This window comes from Bos javanicus, chromosome 4 (genome assembly GCF_032452875.1).
Source record: "Bos javanicus breed banteng chromosome 4, ARS-OSU_banteng_1.0, whole genome shotgun sequence".
NCBI lineage: Eukaryota > Metazoa > Chordata > Mammalia > Artiodactyla > Bovidae > Bos > Bos javanicus.
This window is the reverse complement of record NC_083871.1, coordinates 54879039-54896346: the sequence shown is the minus strand read 5'-3', so window position 1 is coordinate 54896346 and position 17308 is coordinate 54879039. Positions and strand designations below refer to the sequence as shown.

At 36.9% G+C, this 17308-nt stretch overlaps 1 protein-coding gene across 7 annotated transcripts in view; it reads left to right on the top strand.

Annotated features, from left to right (window-relative positions):
* FOXP2 (forkhead box P2) overlaps positions 1-17308 on the top strand; it is a 668538-nt gene that overhangs the window by 215760 nt on the left and 435470 nt on the right. For all 7 annotated transcript variants that reach the window (XM_061414074.1, XM_061414067.1, XM_061414071.1 and 4 more), the window contains one exon: positions 8308-8398. The gene's annotated coding sequence lies outside the window, so the exon portion shown is untranslated. The remainder of the gene's footprint in view (positions 1-8307; positions 8399-17308) is intronic.

Genomic DNA, 17308 nt, shown 5'->3' with positions numbered 1-17308 from the left:
AAGTAATATTGTCCTAACTTTGAATTAGTATGTTTTGAACTGTGCCCATAATATCAGCAAAGTTAACATTCATTGTGTTTTGAGTTACTTTCAAAGTGAACTTTTTAATCTCAGTTCAACTCCTATGACTATATCTCCTTAATGGTTTGATTGGGATATGGTGGCACCTGGAGCACTATTTACTTCACTTTCTTAGATCCAGATGCTATTATCCAAGAAGTGGGTCAATCACACCAGAATAAATCTTGCAGAGACCCCATTCTGCTAAGATGATGCTTTAATTATTTATGCATTGTGGCCAAAAGATATTGAATATAAGTTTTGATAATTAAAATACCTCTTCTTTGCAATTCTGAAGGAACCTTTTTTATCTTGTGCTGTATAGAGATGACAGAAGAATAAGTTGAAAACCAAACTCATGTGATAAATCTCATGTAGATTACCTATAATTCGTATTTATGTGTATATGTTTATACGTTCAATAGCTTTGCATTATATACAATCATCACTTAAGTATGGCTCGAGTATTATGCAGAGAATCAGACATGATTGAGCAACTAAGCACAGCATGTACCTATCCAGTTCCATGTTGATTGATCAATAGATTAATAGATCCATTTAACAAACATTTATCTAGTGCCTACTATTTGTCAATCAGTGGTTTAGATTTATTGGGCTCAAAAGTGAATTAAACAGACAAAAACATTCCTTTTCTTATGGAGTTCATAATAATCACAGTTAGGATACTAATTGTAGCAAGCTCTCTATATTTCTTTTGGAGGTTTCATAGCGTTTAGCCTTTGCAGAACCAGCTTTAAAAAATCCTAACTATTTTCTTTCTTGATAATTGCAACATCTGTACAAAATGATAAAGATATGATGCTCCTATCATGTAAATGCCTGATGCAAAAGAAAAAAAAAAGAAATACCTTTTGCAAAGCACGTCCCAAACCCTTCATAAATGTTGGTGGGAATGGAATAACTCAAAGAATATGGACTGCCTTCTAAATAAGTTAAAAAAAATCTTTCCCTATTTATCAGAAGCTTGTTATTATTTCTCTTATTCTATTTGCATACATCCCCATTGCCCAACGACTAGAATTAAGCCTACAAATTTGTTGCTCTGTTGGGGTTTGATTATTTTCTTGTCACTGAAATGTTGATTATGCTATCAATCTTTGTGACCAATGTTTATTTGTGTTCTCAGATTTGACTGTAGTTAGCTAGCAATGACACCCCACTCCAGTACTCTTGCCTGAAAAATCCCATGGACGGAGGAGCCTGGTGGGCTACAGTCCATGGGGTCGAGAAGCATTGGACATGACTGAATGACTTCACTTTCACTTTTCACTTTCATGCATTGGAGAAGGAAATGGCAACCCACTCCAGCGTTCTTGCTTGGAGAATCCCAGGGACAGGGGAGCCTGGTGGGCTGCCATCTATGGGGTCGCACAGAGTCAGACGCTGCTGAAGCAACTTAGCAGTAGCAGCAGCAGCAGCAGCTAGTTTGAGATAAAATAATCCTTAAGTTTCACTATTCTCTAAGAAGATCTATGCTGAATTTTCAAAGATATAACTATATCTTATGAAAACAGTATGTAAAATGTTAGTGTAATTTTTACTTTTGAACATCAATTACACATTATGACCTATATGAAAATGTATTTTATTTATTTATTTCAGATTTTAGTGTATTTTGCCAAATCACAACATTCACTAAACAAAATATTTTGTATTATGCTTAAGCTTTGCACAAGGTAATTTTTTTTTTCTTTTCTGTTTGGAAATGATTAAATGGTAGTATTTCTTTTAGGACATATCTTCATTGTTGTTAATTAAAAGACAGAGTAGAAACAAAGAGTTCCAAGTAACATGTTAAGAAAACAAATCTCTTTTTTGAGTATCAGGGAGTTCCTGGTGGGGGGAGGGAAAGACAAGAAAATTAAACTACCTAGTATGGCAACCCACTCCATTGTTCTTGCCTGGAGAATCCCAGGGATGGGGGAGCCTGGTGGGCTGCCGTCTATGGGGTCGCACAGAGTCGGACAAGACTGAAGTGACTTAGCAGTAGCAGCAGTAATTGTTCACTTTATTTACTACAGTCCCTTAAAAGAAAAGAGTTTAAACTCTCTGGGAATACTTGAATTATGCTCTCCTCTCCTACAACAGCAATCCTTAAATAAATATATAATCCAATTTAAAAGGCTAAAAGAAATAGACAAGGGAGTATTTGTAAATGTGAACTTTCATTCAGAACATCTTTGAACACCTCAGCTTAAATTGAATCCTGCCCTTGTGTGTGTAAACATATGTGCGTGCATACATATGTGCGTGCCATGTTGCTCAGCACCCTGAAATCATACATACTCCCCATTATACTGCACACTTCATGAGAGCAGAGTTATGGCTTATCTCAGAGCGTGGCCAGTGCCTGACATACAGTCAGCAGCGAATCCACGTGTGTGACTGTGAGAGAATTCTTATTTGTCTCTTTGGTTCTGCTCTTGCCTTCTCCGATTTCTTAGTTTTCTTTACTGGCTTAAGGTTTTTTTAAAAAATTAACATTTATTTTTAATTCAGCTTTTCCCCCCTAATCTAAGTGATCATTTGGTATATAATTTAGTGATCACTGTGATCAATATTCAATGACTTAAAAAAATTTTTTTTCTTGAGGTTTAAGTTACTAAAATAAGATGTGCTTATTTAAATAAAACCTATATGTTGCAATCTTGATATGTTTTTTATTTTTAAAATTAGCTTCTTGCTTTATCTTTTTTATTTAAAATGAACTTTGGTTAAAGAAATACATGTGCTGAGTTTAAAAAACAAATAAAACAGAAGGTTTATTATAGTGAAAAATAGCAGATGTCTGCCTTGCACCTTCCCACTGTCCAGTCCATCTATACAGAAGGAACACACTTCTGGTTATTTATAACCATAATTATAAATGACATGCTTATTGACATTACTTGATTTATCTATTTTAAACATTAATTTTGGTTAATGAAAATGGAAAAATTAATGGGAGAGAATGGCATATCAATAAAAAAGTGAAATGAAAACTAAGCTGATAGATGCTACAATAGAACTTTACATAAGTGTTTTGGGTCCATAAAAAACAGGTTGGCACTTTAGGTCAATGGCACCCCACTCCAGTACTCTTGCCTGGAAAATCCCATGGATGGAGGAGCCTGGTGGGCTGCAGTCCATGGGGTCGCTAAGAGTCAGACACTGAGCGACTTCACTTTCACTTTTCACTTTCATGCTTTGGAGAAGGAAATGGCAACCCACTCCAGTGTTCTTGCCTGGAGAATCCCAGGGACGGGGAGCCTGGTGGGCTGCTGTCTATGGGGTTGCACAGAATCGGACAAGACTGAAGTGACTTAGCAGCAGCAGCAGCAGCAGACTCCTTTTAAGAATAGCTGTTGTTTAGCTTCCACCAGCAGTAAACAACAGAGCTCATCTTTCTGTATTCTTGACAACACTGGGTAGAATCCAGTATTCATATTTATGCTATTCTGATGACGTAAGTGGTATATCATTTTAATCTGCATCTTCCTGATAAGTGATTTTGAGCATTTTAAACTACTTGAGAGCTGTTCTGGCTTCCCCTTCTAAGGCAGTGCCATTTCAAGTTTTTACTTATTTTTCTATTAGTTTCTTCTGAGTATTCTAATATTGATTCTTTGTTGGCATTAGGTCTTCTCTCAGTTTATCTATGATGTCAGGTGAAACAGAACTGGACCCTATTATCCTCCCCGCATATCTTCTGCCTGTCTTTTGTCTGTGGAAAACTTTCGTCAAAGAATAAGTTTAATTAGAAAAATGAGAACATGTGGAAACAAAGGAAAACAATCAAAGGAAACCAAATAATGTACTCATTAAGTATAGTCAGGGACCTTTAATTCCTTCTACAGGGCTATAGATAACATTCTGAACCTTATCCAATGAGCTGTCTTATAGATACTAAAACACTAGGTGGAAGAAGTTAACTATATGATGACCAGACTGTTCCCATGACATGTGGTGCTGGTGGTTTAGTCGCTAAGTCATGTCTGACTCTGGCTATTCCATCGACTGCAGCCCACCAGGGTCCTCTATCCATGGGATTTCCCAGGCAAGAATACTGGAATAGGTTGCCATTTCTTTCTCAAACCCACAGCAAAGCTACTACAATTCCAAGAATTGATCACAAAGAAATGGAAACAACTGGATCCTGGAATTGATAATTAACTGTATCTAAAACAATTGAGATGACAGTAGTCAGACCACTGATGACCAATTTGAAGATGCCTGTGAGATGACTGCTGTTTCTGCATCTAGTCCCCCTGCCACACTTCTGTCTATAAAAGCTCTTGCCCCACTGGTTGCCAGTGCAGGGGGAGTTGTCCTTTGGACAGACATCTGCCCTCCCTCCCCAGTTGCCAGCATATGAAATAAAGCAAACTTTCCTTTCCACCAACCTGACCTATTAATTGGCTTTTGAGCAGCAAACAGCCAGACCTCACACAGCTTTTGGCAACATTCAGTTCAGTTCAGTTCAGTTGCTCAGTCGTGTCCGATTCTTTGCGACCCCATGAATCACAGCACACCAGGCCTCCCTGTCCATCACCAACTCCCGGAGTTCACTCAGACTCAACGTCCATTGAGTTAGTGATGCCATCCAGCCATCTCATCCTCTGTCGTCCCCTTCTCCTCCTGCCCCCAATCCCTCCCAGCATCAGAGTCTTTTCCAATGAGTCAGCTCTTTGCATGAGGTGGCCAAAGTATTGGAGTTTCAGCTTCAGCATCATTCCTTCCAAAGAAATCCCAGGGCTGATCTCCTTCAGAATGGACTGGTTGGATCTCCTTGCAGTCCAAGGGACTCGCAAGGGTCTTCTCCAACACCACAGTTCAAAAGCATCAATTCTTCAGCTCTCAGCTTTCTTCACAGTCCAACTCTCACATCCATACATGACCACAGGAAAAACCATAGCCTTGACTAGATGGACCTTTGTTGGCAGAGTAATGTCTCTGCTTTTGAATATGCTATCTAGGTTGGTCATAGCTTTCCTTCCAAGGAGTAGGCGTCTTTTAATTTCATGGCGGCAGTCACCATCTGAGTGATTTTGGAGCCCCCAAAAATAAAGTCTGACACTGTTTCCACTGTTTCCCCATCTATTTCCCATGAAGTGATGGGACCAGATGCCATGATCTTTGTTTTCTGAATGTTGAGCTTTAAGCCAACTTTTTCACTCACCACTTTCACTTTCAAGAGGCTTTTTAGTTCCTCTTCACTTTCTGCCATTAGTCACTGAAAAATTCTAATCTTAGCTTAGTAAAAGTCATTAATTTTATGGCTCATTATTTACGTTTTGTTTCAGAATTGCCTTTTACTTCTAATTTTCAAAAAACTCACCTGAATATTTTCTATTAGCTTTGAAAAGATAATTTTCACATTTTAAAATTGTTTGTGTGCATGTGTGCTTAGTTGCTCAGTTTTGTCCGACTCTTTGCGACCCCATGGATTGTAGCCTGCCAGGCTCCTCTGTTCATGGGATTCTCCAGGCAAGATTAACTGGAGTCCGTAGCCATCACCTTCTCCAGGGGATCTCCCCAACCCGGGGATCAAATCCTGCATTGCAGGTGGATTCTTTACCATCTGAGCCACCAAGCTCTTTAATCTAGTTAAATTTCAAATTTATATTTGGTGTAAAATAAGGAGCTAAGTTTTTGCCATATTCTGAGACTATTTTCCTTTCTCTATACAATGAGTCAGCACCAACCTTTTCTTTTACTTTTGATATCATCTTTATCATACATAAAGTTATCATTGACCTGTGAATTTATTTCTGAAATCTGTATCTCTGTATCTGTCCCTGAATTTGTTGTGTATCCTAATATTTGATAGAGTGAGATCCTTCTCTTTGCCCTTCATTTTTTAACTTAACTTTGATAATAATAGACATTTTATAACATACTTTAAAATGGATTTTTAGATTTTATTTGAAAATCTAGAATTTATAGGTTGATTTAGGAAAAATTGATATCTCTGAATATGGGGAAGTGAAAAATAAGTCAGTATGGAATTAGAAAACAATTTAGGCTGCTACATTTTCATAAGAAAATTTTTTTTTTTTTTTGTGGCATGTAGCAGGAAAGAAATGATTGGGGAAGAAAGATCAGCATAAGTAAAGTCAAGGGTAGAGTCTGCTGCTATGCAAAGTTTTGTCATTGAGAGAAATATGGAGAACAGAAGCAACAGAGAGAGAATGCTAGAATGTTAAGAACAGGAGTTTGAATTACCTATATTTTTGTAACTTTGAGTTATGTAATACTTAAGATTAAAACAGTGGTTTCAAGTTATGCTTTGCAGTATATATCTAAGCTTCCTAGAATACCCCCAGGGTAACTGGTGAAAGAATAATGGTGGTACTGAGTATTTGAGATCCTGATTCAGTCAGAATGTTTCATTTTTATCTGCTTAATTAATTGACCTCTCACCAAGGTTCCATTGGAAGAAAGGATTTTTCAGCCAAAAGTGTTTGGAAATGACTTAAATAAAATTACTGAAATGCCTAAATGTTCAGTGAGCATGGTATATGATGTCATCCATCATTTTCAGTGCCTGTGGAAGCACTGCTAATTGAACACGGTACTCTTTCCTGTTGCAGACTTAGGTTCAGTCTCCTTGCAGCTTTTCATGTGGTCCCTAGCAATCAGAGTTGCATGTTTTCTTTCCCTTTCTCCCTTGCTTTTCACTTTTCTTTCTTCAGCTACTTGTAAAGCCTCCTCAGATAACCACTTTGCCTTCTTGCTTTTCTTTTTCTTTAGGATAGTTTTGTTGGCAGCCTCCTGTATAATATTATGGACCTCCGTCCATAGTTCTCCAGGCACAGTGTTGACTACATCTAATACCTTCAACCTATTTGTCACCTCCACTGCATATTCATAAGGGATTTGATTTAAGTCATACCTGGCTGGCCTAGTGGTTTTCCCTGCTTTCTTTAGTTAAGCTTGAATTTTGCCATGAGAACCTGATGGTCTGAGCCACAGTTAGCTCCAGGTCTTGTTTCTGCTGACTGTATACAGCTTCTCCATCTTCGGCTACACGAATGTAGTCAATTTGATTTTGGTATTGACCATTTGGTGATGTCCATGTGTAAAGTCATCTCTTGTGTTGCTGAGAAAGGGTACTTGCTATGACCAGTACATTCTCTAGCAGAATTCTGTTCGTCTTTGTGCTGCTTCATTTTGTTCTCCTAGGCCAAACTTGTCTGTTACTCCAGGTATCTCTTGACTTCCTGCTTTTGCATTCCAATCCCCAATGATGAATAGAACATCTTTTTTTGGTGTTAGTTCTAGAAGTCTTCTAGGTCTTCGTAGAACTGATTAGCTTCTTCACTAACTGTGGTAGGGGCATACACTTGAATTATTCTAATGTTGCATGGCTTGCCTTGGAAATGAACCAAGTTCATTCTTTAATTTTTGAGGTTGCACCCAAGTACTGCATTTCAGACTCTTGTTGATTATGAGAGCTACTCCATTTCATCTATGGGATTCTGGCCCACAGTAGTAGATACAATAGTCATCTGAATTAAATTTGCCCATTCCTGTCAATTTTAGTTCACTGATTCCTAAGATGTCAATGTTTATTCTTACCATCTCTTGCTTGACCACTCACAACTTACCTGGAATCATGAATCTAACATTCCAGGTTCCTATGCAGTACTGTTTTTCTCATCATCAGATTTTTCTTTCATCACCAGACACATCCACAACTGAACATCATTTTGGCTTGGCCCAGCTGCTTCATTCTTTCTGGAGCTATTAGTAGTTCTTCTCCACTCTTCCCTAGTAGCATATCAAACACCTTCTGACCTGGGAGAAGAAATGCTTACTATTAATTTGTTAATTGTGGAAAGACCTACAAAACTCATTAAGTATGTGTTGAAGAGGCAATTGAAATCAGTCATGTTTTCATTTGGGAACCTTGAGACATAAATAATTTTATTCTTATAAATTACAAAATTTAATCATCAAAAGTTTAAACCTGGAAAATCAGTATAAGAATGGGAAGTAAAATCTGTTTCTTGAAAGTGTGCTTAGTGCTGTCCTATGGTCCTTGCTTTGTACCAAACAGTGGCTTTAAAGTTTTCCAAAATGTAGGAAAGCAATTTTATACACGTTTGAAGATTCCCAAAGCAAAGAATGCTTTATACTTACCTTTAGGTTTAGTATGTTTTATGGTGACATCATTGAACTAATTGGGACATAAATGAAAACTTAATTTTCAAAGCAGTGACAATTGTTTGTCTCTATTAACAGGGCTGCTCTAATGTGATACTGGAATTGAATTTACCTAGGGCTCCATATCAAGGTTGACTTGCAAGTCTTATTGAAGATCTGAGAGAAATAGGTAAGTGGCCTTTTGGTGATAAGTCTCTTTCATTCATTGTGCTTATTTATGTTTTTCTAAGGTTTATTTTGTCCTTTAAGTTTTTGGTTAAGTATCTTTGCTCAAAGGTTAAAAAACAAAACAAAACAAAAACAGTGAACCATAGAGACATATCATGCATGGCAATAGGAGTTTTTATCACTGTTTATTCTCTTGGGCTTTTTATTTCATTTCTTATTGTGCTTCTTCTTCCTTTTAAACCTGATCTCACTTTGTCTTTTGAAAATTAACACAAATATATGAAGAATGTGAATTTGATTTTGAATTATTGGGAATAAATGATTAGACAAGAGAAGCACTTGAAGTATTTTCTGTTACCACTATGCTGGCCTATTTATACTGATATTTTCAGTACTATTTTATTAAGATCCAGTTGATACTTAGGAGAATCTAGAATTGTCAGAAACTAGGGAGAATAGCATACTGCTGCTGCTGTGTCACTTTAGTCGTGTCTGACTCTGTGCAACCCCATAGACAGCAGCCCACTAGGCTCCTCTGTCCCTGGGATTCTCCAGGCAAGAACACTGGAGTGGGTTGCCATTTCCTTCTCCATTGCATGAAAGTGAAAAGTGAAAGTGAAGTCGCTCAGTCGTGTCCGACTCCTAGCGACCCCATGGACTGCAGCCTACCAGGCTCCTCCGTCCATGGGATTTTCTAGGCAAAAATACTGGAGTGGGGTGCCATTGCCTTCTCCGGAATAGCATACTACTAACGATTTTTTCTTGAAAGTTTGATTTTTTAAAATAAACTCCTGAGATCTAGCAAGTCAGCTATTTAGAAATCATTTATTTTTTTTAGTGTTATACTTCTTTCAGTATAATGGTAGTTTTCCTTGATATTTACAGTGCCACTTTAGAGAACTTGAACTCCATTGTTTGTTACAAAGCAAGGACCACAGAGATAGTATGAGTTGCAGTTCCAAGAGATGCAGATTCTATCTCCCACTCTTACGCTATAATGTCTCTGTGAAATTAGTGTTTCAGTGTCATTTCTTGACTATGGTATCAGTCAAGCAGTTATGTTATAGGGGGCCAAAGTTGTAATTATATAGTTACAAAAAGAAAACTGAAAAAAAATTCCAAATGAGTTGTTTACATCATTTCCCTCTCTAGTCTTTACCCCCAGAGAAGGGGGAACCCTGATGCTCTGACTTCTTAAAATTACGATTTTTTCTTGCCCATGCTGCCTTAGAATTCTTTATCAAGTGGGTTCACCAAAAATGTAAGATGGGTCTCAAGGATCCTCGCTGTGATGCCTAAATTGCTGTAGCCATTTCTAAAACTTTATCTAGATAGATGCTTATCTTCCCTGAGAGAATTTTGTCAAGGTACTTGAATCATGTAGTCAGTTATTTCTTAGGTACTGGTACTGTTTTGCCTATGGAATTTTGCTTGTTTTGTCCCAACTTTATAATTCTGTAAGACATACAAACAAAATCATTTCAGTTCAGTTGCTCAGTCGTGTCCGACTCTTTGCGACCCCATGGACTGCAGCATGCCAGGCTTCCCAGTTAATCACCAACTCCTGGAGCTTGCTCAAACTCATGTCCATCAAGTCAGTGATGCCATCCAACCATCTCATCCTCTGTCGTCCCATGGAAGTCCCAAAAACAAAAAGAATGAATCCACATGTATTTAGCATTTAAAAACTTGGAAACATTTTGATAACTTTTTACTTCATTTTACTTTTTCATTAAACTCATTAATTTTACTGTTGCATTTTTTATGATTTAAGTAAGGTGGCCATTATTATTCATTATTTAGTAAGTGGAGAAACTAAAAGTTTTGGCAAAGAATTTCAAGGACTTGGAAAAAATGGTGTAGATTATTGTGATATTATAGTTGATAATAAATAATTATGTGTTATTAGAATTCAGATCTGCTTACACCCAATCTTTTTTTCTTCTGTGTTATTTATTCTTACCATAGATAATGGTTATGTTGATATAGCCTGTCATTGTAAGACCTTTAATATTAAATTCTCATTTGTGGAGTAGTAATAGGACATTTGTTTTAGTAATAGCAGGGGAATTTTAGATTTATGAGTAGGAGTTACCTGACAGTGAACATCATGGAACCATGAAAGAAATGACTTTTAGAAAATAGAGAGTCTTTTTCTCAGAAGGGTACATAATTGTGTGTGTATTAAAATGCACAGCTATTTTCAAGAAATACTCATTTTCTTCTTTCATTTCCACTGTTCCATTCCTTTCCCTCCAGAAATCCCTAAAGTGAATATTTGTTTTCAAACGATTATCCCCATTTTACCTCTCATAGAGGTTTGCAGAACCTGACCTAGATTATACAAAATAGGAACTAAAATATTCCACGTAGCTTCCAACTGAGATTGTGTATATGGGTAAATGGTTACTTAAAGTGTGTATGTGTACATGTGTATTTTACTTCATAATATTTACAGTTATTTCCAGAGTTTCTATTGTAAGAGTATTAAATTCAAATAAAAGATCAGTTTTAGTTATTTCAGTGGAGTAGAAAAAACTTCATTCACATACTTATACATATTGCTATAAGTTTCACAAATTATAAAAATTAGGCATCATACCTGACAAAATATTTGCTCTAATTTTCAAATTATTAAAAAATAAATGAACTATGCAGGAAGATGATTTGGCTAAGGAGGGGCTGGACAAGCGATTCAAATATGTGGTGTGCACACATTTTTTGGTAAAATGAAACAGACTGAATAAAACTGTAAATACAGAGGCTGTAGCATATCGCTGTTGAGAATGTAAACTTGGGAATCATATTACTTAGATTTGAATTATGGTTCAAAAACAAACCTACCATATGTGAAACCTTAGGTCATTTAAACTCTCTAACTCTTAATTTCTGAATCTAGAAAAAAGAGATAATAGTGCCTATTTCTTAGAGTTGATTTAAGGACTAAATGTGTAAATACATATAAAGAGAATAGTAAGCTTTTTTTTTTTTTTAAGTTAGTTTTATTTTGTTCCCTATTAACGTGAGTCTCAAAGTTTGACTGTATTTTCCAGGGCACCTGATCAGTGTCCTGACTAGCATTCTAACTTTGGCCCGTGAAATGGTAAAAAGGAGTTAATTTGTAAATGTGCATTCTGTGATTTTGTTAGCATGTGTATGAATTTTTGATAGCTGTATACTAATATTTTAAAGCTTAAAATGGCATACATTTATTATATTAACAATTTCCATGGGTCAGGAGTCCAGGCATGGCTTAGCTCAGTATCTTACAAGGCTACAATCAAAATATTGGCTAGACTGCATTTTCCTTTGGAGTTCAGGGTCTTCTTCCAAACTTACTGGGCGTTGGCCAAATCCATTTCATTGCTTTTATGGGACTGAGATCCACAGGTCCAGGAGGTTATCCACAGTTCTCATCGATGTGACCCTCTCCATATACAGTTCACATAATAGTAGCTTGCATCTTTAAAATTAGTAGGAGAGTTTCTACTAAATGTTAGAAAAATAGAGTTATATATCTATGTGTGTGGGTATATATTAACGTAAGCATTGAAATAGCATCCCATAACCTTTGCCAGATTCTGTTAGCAGCAAGTCATAGTCCTGCCTGCATGCAAGGGGAGGGACTTATATAGGGCATAAACCTGGGAACCACCCTAAAGTTTATCTGCCACAGCATGTTAAATTTCTTAATTTAAAATTACTTTAAACTATCATTTTATTTTTTTAAATTATGTAAGGTTTTCCTCAGTTCTGCTTATAGTATAAGTTTCAACGGGCCATTCCTTTCTGCCTAATATTGAGCCATTATTTTTTTTTTTTATTTTATTTTATTTTTAAACTTTACAATATTGTATTAGTTTTGCCAAATATCGAAATGGATCCGCCACAGGTATACATGTGTTCCCCATCCTGAACCCTCCTCCCTTCTCCCTCCCCATACCATCCCTCTGGGTCGTCCCAGTGCACCAGCCACAAGCATCCAGTATCATGCATCGAACCTGGACTGGCAACTTGTTTCATACATGATATTATACATGTTTCAATGCCATTCTCCCAAATCTTCCCACCCTCTCCCTCTCCAACAGAGTCCATAAGACTGTTCTATACATCAGTGTCTCTTTTGCTGTCTCGTACACAGGGTTATTGTTACCATCTGATCCATTATTTTAAGCTGGCTAACCACCAGACTAAAACAGCATTCCCTGGTGCTCTGACAAAACCCTAGTATCCAACATTTTCTCCTCATCACACTGATATGTGTACCTTGAACTTGCCTTACACTTGCCCACATCTTTGTCAGTGTATATCCTATTGTTTCTTTTCCCTTGTCTTCTGTATATGTAAAGCCCATTTACATCTCTGCCTCTTCCCTTACACTTGCCCTGTTTCTTTCCTCCTTTTTAGCCAACTCAGGACTTTTCCTGATAGTATCGTGTGTGTATCACCTGTAGCCTGGCATATAATCATATCTTAAGAAACATTCACTAAATATTTGAAAAGTGAAAGTGAAAGTGAACTCAGTCAGGACTGACTCTTTGTGACACCATAAACTGTATAGCCCTCCAGGCTCCTCTGATCATGGGATTTCCCAGGCAAGAAGGGAAGCTCAAATATATGAAATACCTCCTTAATTCAGAACAGTGGTCAGTTTGAGAATCATATTTTAAAGGATGGTTTTTATAAATTATCTGCTCTTACACTGACTCAGTAATCTGAAATGTATCTCAGATCTTAAGTGTAATCTTAAGTGTATCTCAGTAATCTTAAGTGTATCTCTTAAATAACCTTTAGGAATCCAGTACAACTTATATGTTTGAAACTGATTGCACATGGGAAGAATGTGAATCTTGGGGTCCAGAGGGTGAGCTGTGATAGGCAGCCTTTAAGATGGTCCTTAATGATCACCATCTCCTGGTTTTCATACAACTGTATTTTTCCCTCCCACATGTACCTTGTGTCTTGTGGCCAGTTGACTAGACTATGGTACAAGTAATAATATATTGCTTTTCAGATTGGGTTATACAAGATACTAGGACATCTGTTTGGGGTGTTCTTTCTTGTTTCCATTTTTTTTTCTCTCTCTTTTTTTCTCTTTGCCCCCTCCCTTCTTCCTTCCCCTTTCCCTTCTCTCTTTCTCTCTCAGACTCATGACTTGCTCTAGGGGAGGATAGCTGACTTGGTGAGACCCATGTGGTGAGGAACTGTTCCCTCTGTCCAGTAGACAGGGAGGAACTATCAGTAATTGCATCTTCTTGAGGAAGCCTGAGCCTAAACCACCTAGCTGAACTACTCCTGGATTCCTGATCCTCAGAAACCGTTTGACATAATATTTTTTTTTTTTTTTGTCCAAAGCTGCTAAATTTGGAGGTAATTTGTTATGTAACAGTAGATAATTAATATATTATATACTACCCCTGAAAATTATTTCCACAAACTTCATTACTATTCTGGACTTTGCAGGAAATACAAAGATTAATACAGTATACAGGTATACTGAATATGTGGTCTCTAAAGTAAGTGTCATGGGGAAGGCATGCATGTTTATGAGAAAGTGGGCTTAAGTGAGAAGAAAATGTGAAATGTTTAGATTTCACCTGGAATACTGATTTTATAATATGAAGAGGCCTGTTCTAGTCTCCTGCTCATTGAGTACATCAGTGTTGGAGTGTCAGGACTGGGTAGATCTGGGTGCTAGTCTGGTGCTGATTCTCTTTTAGAAGAGCTGTTTGAAATAGTTAAAAAACAAACAAGCAAACAAAAAAATAACAACCAAAAAACTCTTACCTTTACAGAGTCTGAGCTTTTAGAATCTATTCTACTAATTATCGTACTAGTTTTCCATCGTTCTCCTTTAACGTCTTTATAGAGTTGTGAAGAAAGCATCTAGATATATGTACACATATTTGGGGTTCATTGCTTTGAAATGTTTAACTTAGAAAAATAATTCATTCAGTCTCCAGGAAAGTGAGTTGAGAAGTATGTATCAGCAAGTAGTAGAACAAATTTTTGTATAAATTCACATTAAACTGTCATTACAAATTTTCTTCCTACTGATTATACTGTAATGATAGAACCTGGGTAAAAATACAGCATTATATATATTTTTTAATTTTTTATTTATTTTTTATTTCAAGGATAATTACTTTATAGAATTTTGTTGTTTTCTGTCCAACACCAACATGAATCAGCCATAGCTGTACATGTGTCCCCTCCCTTTGAACCCTCCCTCTCATCTCTGTTCCCATCCCACCCCTCTAGGTTGATACAGAGCCCCTGTTTGAGTTCCCTGAGACATGCAGCAAATTCCCATTGGCTATCTATTTTACATATGGTAATGTAAGTTTGCATGCTACTCTGTCTATACATCTCACCCTGTCCTCCCCTCTCCCCATGTCCCTAAGTCTGTTCTCTATGTCTGTTTCTCCCATTGCTGCCTTGCAAATAAATTCATCAAGTACCATCTTTCTAGATTCCATAAATATGCATTAGTATATGATATTTATCTTTCTCTTTCTGACTTCCTTTACGCTGTATAATAGGCTCTAGGTTAATCCACCTCATTAGACCTGACTCAGATGTGTTCCTTTTTATGGCTGAGTAATATTCCATTATGCATATGTACCATGACTTTTTTATCCATTCATTTGTTGATGGACATCTAGGTTGCTTCCATGTTATAGCTATTGTAAATAGTGTTGCAATGAACATTGGGGTACATGTATCTTTTTCAATTTTGGTTTCCTCAGGGTATATGACTTAGAATGGGATGGCTAGGTCATATGGTGGTTTTATTCCTAGTTTTTATTTTTATTTTTTTATAATTTTATTTTATTTTTAAACTTTACATAATTGTATTAGTTTTGCCAAATATCAAAATGAATCCGCCACAGGTATACATGTGTTCCCATCCTGAACCCTCCTCCCTCCTCCCTCCCCATACCATCCCTCTGGGTCGTCCCAGTGCACTAGCCCCAAGCATCCAGTATCCTGCATCGAAGCTGGACTGGCAACTCATTTCTTACATGATATTTTACATGTTTCAATGCCATTCTCCCAAATCTTCCCACCCTCTCCCTCTCCCACAGAGTCCATAAGACTGTTCTATACATCAGTGTCTCTTTTGCTGTCTCGTACACCGGGTTATTGTTACCATCTTTCTAAATTCCATATATATGCGTTAGTATACTGTATTTATGTTTTTCCTTCTGGCTTACTTCACTCTGTATAATAGGCTCCAGTTTCATCCACCTCATTAGAACTGATTCAAATGTATTCTTTTTAATGGCTGAGTAATACTCCATTGTGTATATGTACCACTGCTTTCTTATCCATTCATCTGCTGATGGACATCTAGGTTGCTTCCATGTCCTGGCTATTATAAACAGTGCTGTGATGAACATTGGGGTACACGTGTCTCTTTCAATTCTGGTTTCCTCAGTGTGTATGCCCAGCAGTGGGATTGCTGGATCATAAGGCAGTTCTATTTCCAGTTTTTAAAGGAATCTCCACACTGTTCTCCATAGTGGCTGTACTAGTTTGCATTCCTACCAACAGTGTAAGAGGGTTCCCTTTTCTCCACATCCTCTCCAGCATTTATTATTTGTAGACTTTTGGATCGCAGCCATTCTGACTGGTGTGAAATGGTACCTCATAGTGGTTTTGATTTGCATTTCTCTGATAATGAGTGATGTTGAGCATCTTTTCATGTGTTTGTTAGCCATCTGTATGTCTTCTTTGGAGAAATGTCTATTTAGTTCTTTGGCCCATTTTTTGATTGGGTCGTTTATTTTTCTGGAGTTGAGCTGTAGGAGTTGCTTGTATATTTTTGAGATTAGTTGTTTGTCAGTTGCTTCATTTGCTATTATTTTCTCCCATTCTGAAGGCTGTCTTTTCACCTTGCTAATAGTTTCCTTTGATGTGCAGAAGCTTTTAAGGTTAATTAGGTCCCATTTGTTTATTTTTCATTTTATTTCCAATATTCTGGGAGGTGGGTCATAGAGGATCCTGCTGTGATATATGTCAGAGAGTGTTTTGCCTATGTTCTCTTCTAGGAGTTTTATAGTTTCTGGTCTTACGTTTAGATCTTTAATCCATTTTGAGTTTATTTTTGTGTATGATGTTAGAAAGTGGCCTAGTTTCATTCTTTTACAAGTGGTTGACCAGATTTCCCAGCACCACTTGTTAAAGAGATTGTCTTTAATCCATTTTAAAGGAATCTCCATACTGTCTTCCATAGTGGCTGGATCAGTTTACATTCCCACCAACAGTGCAAGAGGATTCCCTTTTCTTCACACCCTCTCCAGCATTTATCATTTATAGACTTTTTGATGATGGCCATTCTGACTGGTGTGAGATGATTTTTCATTGTAGTTTTGATTTGCATTTCTCTAATAATGAGCAATATTGAGCATCTTTTCATGTGTTTGTTAGCCATCTCTATGTATTCTTTGGAGAGATGTCTGAAAGTGCAGCATTATATTTTTTACAAAGGGAAAAATTGAAACTGGTTCCTGTAAAAAAAGGAGAGTTTACATTTGTAATATCAAATTTATGGCCTGGAGTGATCCACTGGTAAAATTTTTGGTACCATTATACAAAATCTGGCCTGCTTTTCACTTCAACTGAACATTAAACACATTTTTAATGGTCTTATTTGCTGGGAAGAGCACCATTACAATAATTTGCTTTTTACAGCCTGTATCAAATATGAACCACCATCACTTATTACAAAGTTTGTGCTTTGGGAGGCATTTTCATGACATCTAACAGTACTGCCCAATATTTCTTGGAATTAGTCTTTAATCATATCATTTTCCAAAATAAGTTGTTGCTCATACTTACTGATTGTTTTGTGGTTAAAGTCTAATCCACCAACTATATTTAAAATGTCATACAAATTTATAAGGAA